The following is a 10,546-nucleotide window of genomic DNA, read 5'->3' as shown; positions in this document are numbered from 1 at the left end:
AGTGTGGATTCTTTCTCGTGCCAATGCCGCCCGTGACATGGGGCTTCGGTTTTTTAGTTCTCATCCAAAAGACACCATATATCGGTGAAGTGCTTCAAATTTAGATCTTTACTCGGCAGTCATGCCCATGGAGCAGTGTGGATTGTTTTTCACAATGCCTCCCGTATTACTGGGCTTCAGTTTCTTAGGTCTCATCCAAAAGACACTATATATCGCTGAAGTGCTTCAAATTTAGAAATTAGTACTCGGCAATCAGGCCCATGGAGCAGTGTGGATTGATTCTCGTGCCAATGCCTCCCGTGACACCGGGCTTTGGTTTTTTTAGTTCTCATCCAAAAGACACCATATATCGGTAAAGTGCTTCAAAATAAGAAAATAATACTCGGCACTCGGGCCTATGCAGCAGTGTGGATTCTTTCTCGTGTCAATGCCTCCCGTGGTACGGGGTTCGGCTTTTTAGGTCTCATCCAAAAGACACTATATATCACTAAAGTGCTTCAAATTTAGAAATTAATACTCGTCACTAAGGCCCATGGAACATTGTAGATTCTTTCTCGTGCTAATGCCTCCCGTGACACGGGGCTTCGGTTTTTTAGTTCTCATCCAAAAGACACCATATATCGGTGAAGTGCTTCAAATTTAGACCTTTACTCGGCACTCAGGACCATGAAGCAGCGAGGATTCTTTCTCGTGCCAATGCGTCCCGTAGTACGGGGCTTCGGTTTTTTAGTTCTTATCCTAAAGACACCATATAGCGGTGAAGTGCTTCAAATTTAGAAATTAAAACTAAGCACTCAGGCCCATGAAGCAGTGTCGATTCTTTCTCGCGCCAATGCCTCCCTTGAGACGGGGCTGTTGTTTTATACTTCTCATCCATAAAATACCATATATCGGTGGAGTGCTTCAAATTTATACCTTTACTCGACACCCAGCCCTATTTAGCAATGAGAATTCTTGATCGTGCCAATGCCTCTCTTGACATGGGTCTTCGGTTTTTAGTTCTCATCCAAAATACACCATATATCGGTGAAGTGCTTCAAATTTAGATCTTTACTCGGCACTCAGGCAGTGTGGATTCTTTCTCGTGCCAATGCCTACCGTGACACGGGGCTTCAGTTTTTTAAGGTCTTATCCAAAAGACACCATGTATCGGTGAAGGGCTTGAAATTTACACCTTTACTCGGTACTCAGGCCCATAGAGCAGCGAGAATTCTTAATCTTGCCAATGCCTACCGTGACACGGGGCTTCGGTTTTTTAAAACGCATCCAAAAGACACTATATATATCGCTAAATTGCTTCAATTTTAGAAAATAATAATAAACACTCAGGTCATTTGAGCAGTGTGGATTCTTTCTCGTGCCAATGCCGCCCGTGACATTGGGCTTCGGTTTTTTAGTTCTCATCCAAAAGACACCATATATCGGTGAAGGGCTTCAAATTTAGACCTTTATTGGGCACACAGACCCATGGAGCAGTGTGGATTCTTTGTCGTGCCATTGCATATCGTGACACGGGGCTTCGGTTTTTTAAGGTCTTATCCAAAAAACACCATGTATCGGTGAAGGTCTTGAAATTTAGACCTTTACTCGGCGTTCAGGCCCATAGAGCAGCGAGGATTCTTAATCTTGCCAATGCCTCCCGTAACACAGGGCTTCGGTTTTTTAAAACTCATCCAAAAGACACTATATATATCGCTGATGTGCTTCAAATTTAGAAATTAATACTAAGAACTCAGACGAATTGAGCAGTGTGGATTCTTTCTCGTGGCAATGCCTCCCTTGACATGGGGCTTCGGTTTTTTAGTTCTCATCCCAAAGACACCATATATCGGTGAAGTGCTTCAAATTTAGATCTTTACTCGGCAGTCATGCCCATGGAGCAGTGTGGATTGTTTATCACAAGGCCTCCCGTATTACGGGGCTTCGGTTTTTTAGGTCTCATCCAAAAGACACTATATATCACTGAAGTGCTTCAAATTTAGAAATTGAAACTAAGCACTCAGGCCCATGGAGCATTGTAGATTCTTTCTCGTGCCAATGCCTCCCTTGACACGGTGTTTCGGTTTCTTTAGTTCTCATCCAAAAGATACCATATACCGGTGAAGTGCTTCAAATTTAGAAAATAATACTCGGCACTCAGGCCCATGGAGGAGTGTGGATTCTTTCTCGTGCCAATGCCTACTGTGACACGGGGCTTCGGTTTTTTAGTTCTCATCCAAAAGACACAATCTATCGGTGAAGGGCTTCAAATTTAGACCTTTATTCGGCACTCGATCAGTCCCATGGAGCAGTGTGGATTCTTTCTCGTGCCAATGCCTCCCTTGACACGGGGCTTTTGTTTTTTAGTTCTCATCCAAAAGATACCATATATCACTGAAGTGCTTCAAATTTAGACCTTTACTTGGCACTCAGCCCTATTTAGCAATGAGAATTCTTTATCGTGCCAATGCCTCCCTTGACATGGGTCTTCGGTTTTTAGTTCTCATCCAAAATACACCATATTTCGGTGAAGTGCTTCAAATTTAGATGTTTACTCGGCACTCAGGCAGTGTGGATTCTTTCTCGTGCCAATGCCTACCGTGACACGGGGCTTCGGTTTTTTAAAACTCATCCAAAAGACACTATATATATCGTGCCAATGCCTCCCTTGACATGGGTCTTCGGTTTTTAGTTCTCATCCAAAATACACCATATATCGGTGACACTACTGGACTTATTATCCCCTGATATTCTGATTTTTCTCTGAAAACCTCTGTCAACCTTTGTACTTTGTACTTTGACTGTACATTACTGTACTTACCTCTGTATTTCACAGTACATAACAGTACAACTCTGTACAGAGGCACAGTATTTCACAGCACCTCCCTGTACTTCACAATACACTTCCTCTGTACATCACTGTACTTCACAGTGCTTCACAGTACGTAATCACTGCTTTCCACTGTACGTCACAGATATTAGCTGTACAGATAAGTGATCTTCAAGTACATTGCTGTTATTCCCTGAACCTTCATACTGCACACCACAGTACATAAAAACATTCTACAGTTTATTCAGTATATACCAATGTACGACCAATTTTACTCTGTCCTACCCTGTAAAATCGATGAAAATTTGCATAAAAGTGAGAAAATTCGGAAATTTACATATTTTCTGACCTTCCTGTGACCTCTGTGTATCCCATAAATTAGAAACAATACTCATTTGTGGCAGAGATGACAACAGGTTTTTAATTGATAAACTGTTGTATCATTCTAAAAGACACCCCAAACCAGGGGCCAAAAGGGGTTCTTAGCCTATCTTGTCCTTTATTTAATATTTTTTCAAAAAAATCTTATTTTATTTCATGGTTGCTATTGAATACATGTATTTCTGAGAGATTAATTTTCAAAATGGATAGAGCACCCTTGATTCTAGATATAACTGAAAATGTTTTATTTAAATGTCCTATTTTCGTTTTTTTTTTTAAAAAAAAAAAAAATACTTTTGTCCAAGTATTTTAAATGAGTTTCCATTTAACATCTGAGAAATGAGTAAACGGCCATTTTAAAGAGTTAAAGAGTTTTACAATTCTTTTTAATTTATAGTTAATTAATTATATTAATCTTTTCTCCTCATAGTATTGCATGTTTTTAATTCTACATAATTGTGTACACTGAAAATCTGATTGAAGCCAATGTTATGATTTAGATTTCTGATTTTCAACTAATTCAACTTTTCATTTTCCTTGAATTATCTTTTATATATATATATATATATATATATATATATATATATATATATATATATATATATATACAGCGTACATCTACTGATAATTTTCTCTTTATACTCATTATGAAAACAACTAGAATTAATTAATCCCTAATCGCAAGCAAACGTACTGATACCCCCCCCCAATTTTTCTCGACGAACTGAGAGAAATTATTGAAAATGTACCGTCTTTACTGCAATACGTCGATAGTTATTGACTTTAAGTTATATTGCCAGTATTGAACTCCAGAACAGTGCTGTTTGTCTTGGTTTGAGATGATAAAGGTAATAAAAATATATAAATAATTTTATTATTAACATATTTCCCACTAATTCGATATAAAGTACAAAGTATTAATCTTGCGAATCAAGTTTTAACTTAAGTGAATATATAGAACCGTTGCTTTTTATCTCTTTCCAAGTTCAATCTTAAAATCAATTAATACGCGGCTAGGATAAGGCTGTCCGAAGAATGTCACAGTGTATCAGCCGCAGTAACATCACTGAACTACCTAGATATGACGTTTTTGTTTGTTTGTATGTTGTTTAACGTCCCTCTCGAGAATTTTTCACTCCTATGGAGACGCCACCACTTGCCGGTGGAGAGCTGCGAATTTTGTCCTATACTCGGCACTTACGGCCATTGAGCAGTGAGGGATCTTTTTCGTGCCAGCACCTACTGCGACACGGGACCTCGGTTTTACGGTCTCATCCGAAGGACCGGTCTCCACGTCCCACAGTGGGATTCGAACCCGCGACGTAAGGATCAACACCTTACACCGCGACTCTAGAGCGAACGCTCTAACCACTGCGCTAGATATGACGTCATAATGGCATATGACGTCAAGTCACTGCAAATTTGAGCAGACATGACGGGGAAAGTGTCATAACTTTTACATTCCTTTCACATCATATGTAGAATTTTTTTTACGTTGATGTTTAATTCATGTGTCTGGATTGTTGTTTTAAGGCTGTTATAATGGTGAATATTTGCAGTATAATATCGTTATTCCTTTTTCTTGTCAAACATGTATGTATACAAACAATTACAAAAAAAATTTGAACCGCTCCCCCTTACGCGTCTGTAGACAGAGTGAGAATTTATAAATCGTGTATATATTAGACTGGCACAAGTGAATAATGAGGATTAATTGATGATATTCTGTGTGAATCTACTAGAGAAATATGTCCTCTAACTGAATTTTGCTGGGGGATTGTATGTAATTTATCCCATTTTGTATAAATTGCGATGAAGAGTGGAAAATGACCCCTTGTATGTGGATTAGTTAAATTTCTCGTGAAATATTTTCTGATGAAATAAAATTCAGACTTGCCCCCAGCACTTTACATATACCCAAGAATACGTTTAATTGATTTATGTAACAAGCCGTTCACAATAATTTTGTTTTTCACTTGTACCGATGCGATTTTTGTGCAACATTTAAGAAAATCTATAAGTGTCCGTCACGTGATCAGCACAGTCATGTGACGTCACAGAAATGCTTTTTTATAATACATTATTCAACTCTCTTTACAACTTATCTGTGTATGTATACATAGATTACAAATTGAAATCAAAACATAGCTCAAAATAAAATAGTATACATCTAATGCATATTAAGCCTTCGGACAGCCTTAACATAGCCGCGTACAGGCCCGTTCGTAGCAATTTCACATTGAGTGGGCACAACCATACATTTTCAGTTGGGGGGTGGGGGGCACTCTGAACTACAAAAATTCCTTGACAAGCTAAAAAAAAAGGTCATCAGATATTATTATTGAGTGGGCACAAGCATGTAGCAGCTATGTTTTCTATAGTATTGTATATATCGGCAAAATTATTGGGGGGGGGGGGGCACGCCCCCCGTGCCCCCCGGTTCCTACGGCCATGTAATAAATTTAATTCAAGAATTAATTATAATTTTATTCTATTCAAAACAATGGGTACGTATATCCGTATGCATGTAACTTGCTTTGTTTCCTTTTACCATTGATTAGAAAAACATGTTTTTAAATATTTCTCAACAAGACAAGCGCTTTTGAATTTTTTTCTCTATGTACAATTTTTTAATGTAAAATTATAAAGACTTGTTTTAAAATTAAGGAGTAATTGTACATGTTATTTGAAATATCCCTGCTAATAGTTTTTAAGGATTTCTGGTATCCGACGACAAATTTCTGAAATGGGTAAGAATAATGTTCGCGTATGACGTTTGTTACAGCTGATGTAGAAACACACCTCCCGCCAACCCCAACCCCTCTTTCCACCCCCACCCTTTACGAAAAAACACTAGACATTTGGTATCAATACTTCATAATGAACGAGGTCCTTTAAAATATCTTTCCAGAAACATGTAAACTACAATACCTTCTGATAGATTTCCTTTCTCCATACTTCTTTTACAAGACGAATGACAAATCTGTAATACAAGTGAACATCGCAAAATAATTGGAAAAACAAATTTGTGAGAAAATATTCTAATTTCATAAAACCAAAACATACTAATCTTATGTATGATAGGAGTTTTATTGAGTCTTATCTTTGAAGGTCTGTACATACCCAATAATTACACCTTCATTCACAAATAACTATTTATTTGAACCTGCTCATAGAGAACCAAATACTAAATTTTGCAGTCCATAAAAATTAATTCTTACCTCTAATGATTGCCTTCAATTTAAAGGTTCCTAATTCTTATACGGAAATAGCCGTCCACACTATAGGAGTGACAAGGTACAAATGACTGCAGCTGGCTGTGTCAACGTTAGCGCGCGCTCTGAGTGATGGGAAAGCGCACTTCACACCCCTTTGTGTATTGTTAATTCACAAGCTCAGCGTTCTTAGGTAAGTGTTTGCAGCTGTCAAATTCTAGAGTCCAGTCTTGTCCTGTAATGCATTCAGAGTTACGGAAAACATATTATGGTGAACGTATTAAATTATAAAACAATTTTTGTAAAAAGAAAAAAAATGTTGACATAGTTTTTTAGTGTGTTATTTATTTATGCTTCATTCGCAGACAAAGACTTATGCCTGCGAATTTAAACCTTCTTATAAAATATAAAATGCGTTCAACAATTCAGCGTATTCTCTCCAGGTGAATTTAACGGATTTTGTGATTTTGTGAAATTATGATCCCGATGAAAGAATCATTCCTTGGGGTATATGGATGTTCTTAATCAATTCCTTGGGTTACTTTACTAAAAATTGCTATTTTCTTTCAAAATAGATATTTAAAATAAGCTTCGACAGAAAATATTATGTTATGAAGTTTTCAATTTTATTAATCTAACAACATGACTTACCTAACTTTTCGATAAATGTTTTATATAGAAAAAAAAGTCAAAAGGTTCTTCATTGGATTTAATGCAATTTATATAATATAATGATAATGAACTTTCAAAACTCTTATTACCTATAATGATTACAAATGTAGAAATTCCAAAATTTTACAATATCAGACATTTCATCAGTAATACATTGTTAGGTCAAATAATGTTGAATGTAAAAATAATTGATCAAAGTTCTTTGTATCATCTCGAATCGTCTCTCTTAATCTTACATTTCCTTCCAAAACTGTTATATGTTTCTGCCTTGAGAAAGTTTCTAAAAACAGCAACACAGTTCGGTGTGTATACGTTTACAGTCTTCAAAGTCTTCGTAATTTTGACTCAAAGGCCCGAAATGTTCGGAAAGGAATGTTTGACTTCAAGCACTTTGATTTAAAGCGTTCATATTTCTCTAGAAAGTTTATCCCATCTAGACTTCGTACTTCATGTAAGAATTCAATTTCTTGGCTTGACCATGTACTTTGGGTCATTTTGGTTACCGGTTTACAAGTTGAAGTCCTCTTATGTCCAATATCTTTATCAAATACAAGTGGATCATCATCGTCACCTATTTTCTTTGACATCTCTTCCATTCGCTCTCCTCTGGAACTAACTTCCGTATCCCTAGTTTCCTCTTCTCCTTTATTCTTCTTTTGCTCTCCCATTTCCAGGTCGACTTTATGTGGGACGGTAAAGTGCAAACGCTTCAAGTGTAGGTTGCGAAACCTGAAATTGGCCAACTGTAGTTTAGATAATATTTCCAACGCGATCAATCGGTTCTTGTCCAAAGGAAGATCGATCGTGAGAGCAGTCAACCTTTCATATTCTACATAAAAGCCCTGCATCAAGAAGGCGATGCAGCTGATATATGTCAATACCGTCACAGTTGGCTCCAACTCGAGTTTTTCTCTTTGGAGCCTGCGTAAACATATAGACACCCAAGGAAGTACCTTTGGAGTTTTTTTCAGCTTGCTTGGATAAACTAGTCCGCGTTTTTACAGATCACCTCTAACTAGGTCAGACATCATTTGTTGCGTACTTTCTTGTATTTCGGGAGACTGTTGATCAATGACAATGTTCCAAAAGTTTCCGTGAAAAGACCAAGTCAGAATCATGTTTCCATGACGGTCATATGTACTCACTGCTGGAAAGTGTTTTAAGTTGAGCTCATGAAATCCAGCCTGTACAATATCTTCAACTGGAAGGGTGTTTTTCTCCAAAAGTCTGCACAGGCTTGGAAATACTTTCTGTGTTTCGGTTCTCCTCTTTGTTTTCAACAGTTTTATTAGCGATTTCAGAGTCAAAGCACCAACTGTCTTAAACCTGGTTTTGTCAGATTTCATCTCTCCTAAGAAATCATCAAAGAGAACGTAAGTAGCAGCCTTTCCAGTTTCGTGTAAGTCGTGAAGCAATGCAACTACCAAATGTCTACCAATGACGCCATAGCTGGCATCCAAATGATCGTGTAAACCCACTGATCGTGCAATCATTTTACGGATCATTTCCGAGTTCGTCCATATTTCAGGTGGAGGGATGCTTCAATCGTTTTGCATGCAAGTTGAGTAGACGTCTAGCGACAAGAAACCAAATTGGTCCGTCAAACTTCGACTCGGTCCCAAAGCTCCGGGTCCAAGATTAACTGAATATGTTGTACTCCTTGAACAGAGTGGTTTTCCCCAGAGCAATTTTTCATTGGCTAATTCTAATTGATAAGATTGCCAAGTGGTTAGCACATTTCCCGTTTTCTGAAAACCCTCCAACAATTCTCGGAGTTCTTTACACATCCACAAGCCCAAATGTCTGATACAACTGAGTGTTTGGGCTGGCAAGGGAGCCAACAAAGGCACATTTTCCAGAAGTTGCTCTAAGTTTATTAGATCTAAGAAGTCAAGAGCATGCAGATTGTCAGATAATGCGGTATCCTGCGCAACAACAAATTCAAGTCTACAAGCACTCTTTCTCATTAGCACCCAGTTGCTCTCTAGAGTTGATATGTATTGTTCTGCATCTCGGAGGAAAGCTTCTGCTGTCGGCCTTGGAAAACACATACCTCCATCAATGCAAGCCGACACTGGATGAAATCGACAATTGGGCTGACGGTGTGGAATATCGGCATAAAGTTGAACAAACTGTAACTGGTCTGGAAAGCGACAAACCTTTCGTAAACCATTCTTAATATCCATTGGCCTTCCATCTAGATTGCTTTGAAAATTTCCACAGTCTGCAAGTGATAAACATGTGCTTAATACACCTCTCAAGCCGATTACTTCCTGCAAACCGGAGGTGGACCACAAGAGATCTACCTCACCATCCGTGGAAATGTCTACAGCTGCATAAACAGTTGACCTACATATCTCTTCCCTATTAAAATCAGATAATGGTAGTCCATCCGTCATTTTTTCTCCAAAACGAAAACAAAATATTATTGGCCTAAATCCTGTTAAAGAGATGTTCAGAGCAGTCTGTAAAGCAGAAAGTATTGTAGAACAGTCATCAGGTAACACGAACATTTTACGGACATCCCTGATATCGGTTTTCATAAGTGTTTTTGAAGCAATTCCATTCATAGCATAATCTGCGAGTATATCTTTGAATCTTGTTCTCAATGCAAGGAATTATTGAATGTTTGTTGTCTGATTATCTGTTTCGGAAAAGCTACAGAACCTTTCTTGTGTACAGGTATCATGGCTATCCAGCACTCCCATCCTCTTTCCTAAAACAATTGAAACCCTAAAGAGCTGCTGAAATTCATAAGCTCGCTTTTAGAATATTCTGTTAAATTGACATGTTTCTTTAAAGTGCTTCTAATCTCACGTAAACTGCCATTGTCATTCGGAAAGAGTGTTATATGTCTAACTGGCATTCGTATTCCATTTAAATTCTTCAGTTCAATAACACATCCATCAATATCAAAAGTGTACTGAAGCCAAACATCTCTTTCTGCTTCGTCAACTGTCACGCTTCTTACGAATACCCGTTTATCTCTTTTTAAGAATAACATGGGTGACTCACTCACAGGATAATACCTATTGCTAAGTTCATGTTCTCCATCACAGTTTCCGCAAAAGTCTGCTCATCTTCCTCGGTATTCATCTTTAAATAAAAAAAAGTTCCAGTCATATTGATTCAATTTTATATACATTTAAATAAAGCTAACTTTACTTATGTAACATAATAGAAGGTCTCTTTAATCAGTTATATTAAAATGGTACCCTTTGCAGAAGATGTAAAATCCAGAAAAAAATTTATATGCTGAAAATTGTACTAACAATATTAAAAGATCCTACTTCACAATGTTGGAAAGCAAAAAAATATATGCTCTCATACTCATTAAGTAAAATAAATATGAATAAAGAGTAAAAAACCTGTAGAAAACCAAAGTAAACCCATCGTATACCTGGGTTTCACAATAATATTCACCCTGTAGCACGGCCATGTTTTCCCTGGGTTAGGGTTAGGGTTAGGT

At 37.6% G+C, this 10,546-nt stretch overlaps 1 pseudogene; it reads right to left on the bottom strand.

Moving 5' to 3' along the window:
* Positions 1-7,304: 7,304 nt before the first annotated feature.
* LOC133176342 (uncharacterized) lies at positions 7,305-10,078 on the bottom strand (annotated as a pseudogene).
* Positions 10,079-10,546: the final 468 nt, after the last annotated feature.

Source organism: Saccostrea echinata, unplaced genomic scaffold, assembly GCF_033153115.1.
Source record: "Saccostrea echinata isolate AGI-Se365-2 ecotype Australia unplaced genomic scaffold, CSIRO_AGI_Sech_v1 ptg000073l, whole genome shotgun sequence".
NCBI lineage: Eukaryota > Metazoa > Mollusca > Bivalvia > Ostreida > Ostreidae > Saccostrea > Saccostrea echinata.
This window is presented reverse-complemented; position numbering and strand designations above follow the sequence as displayed.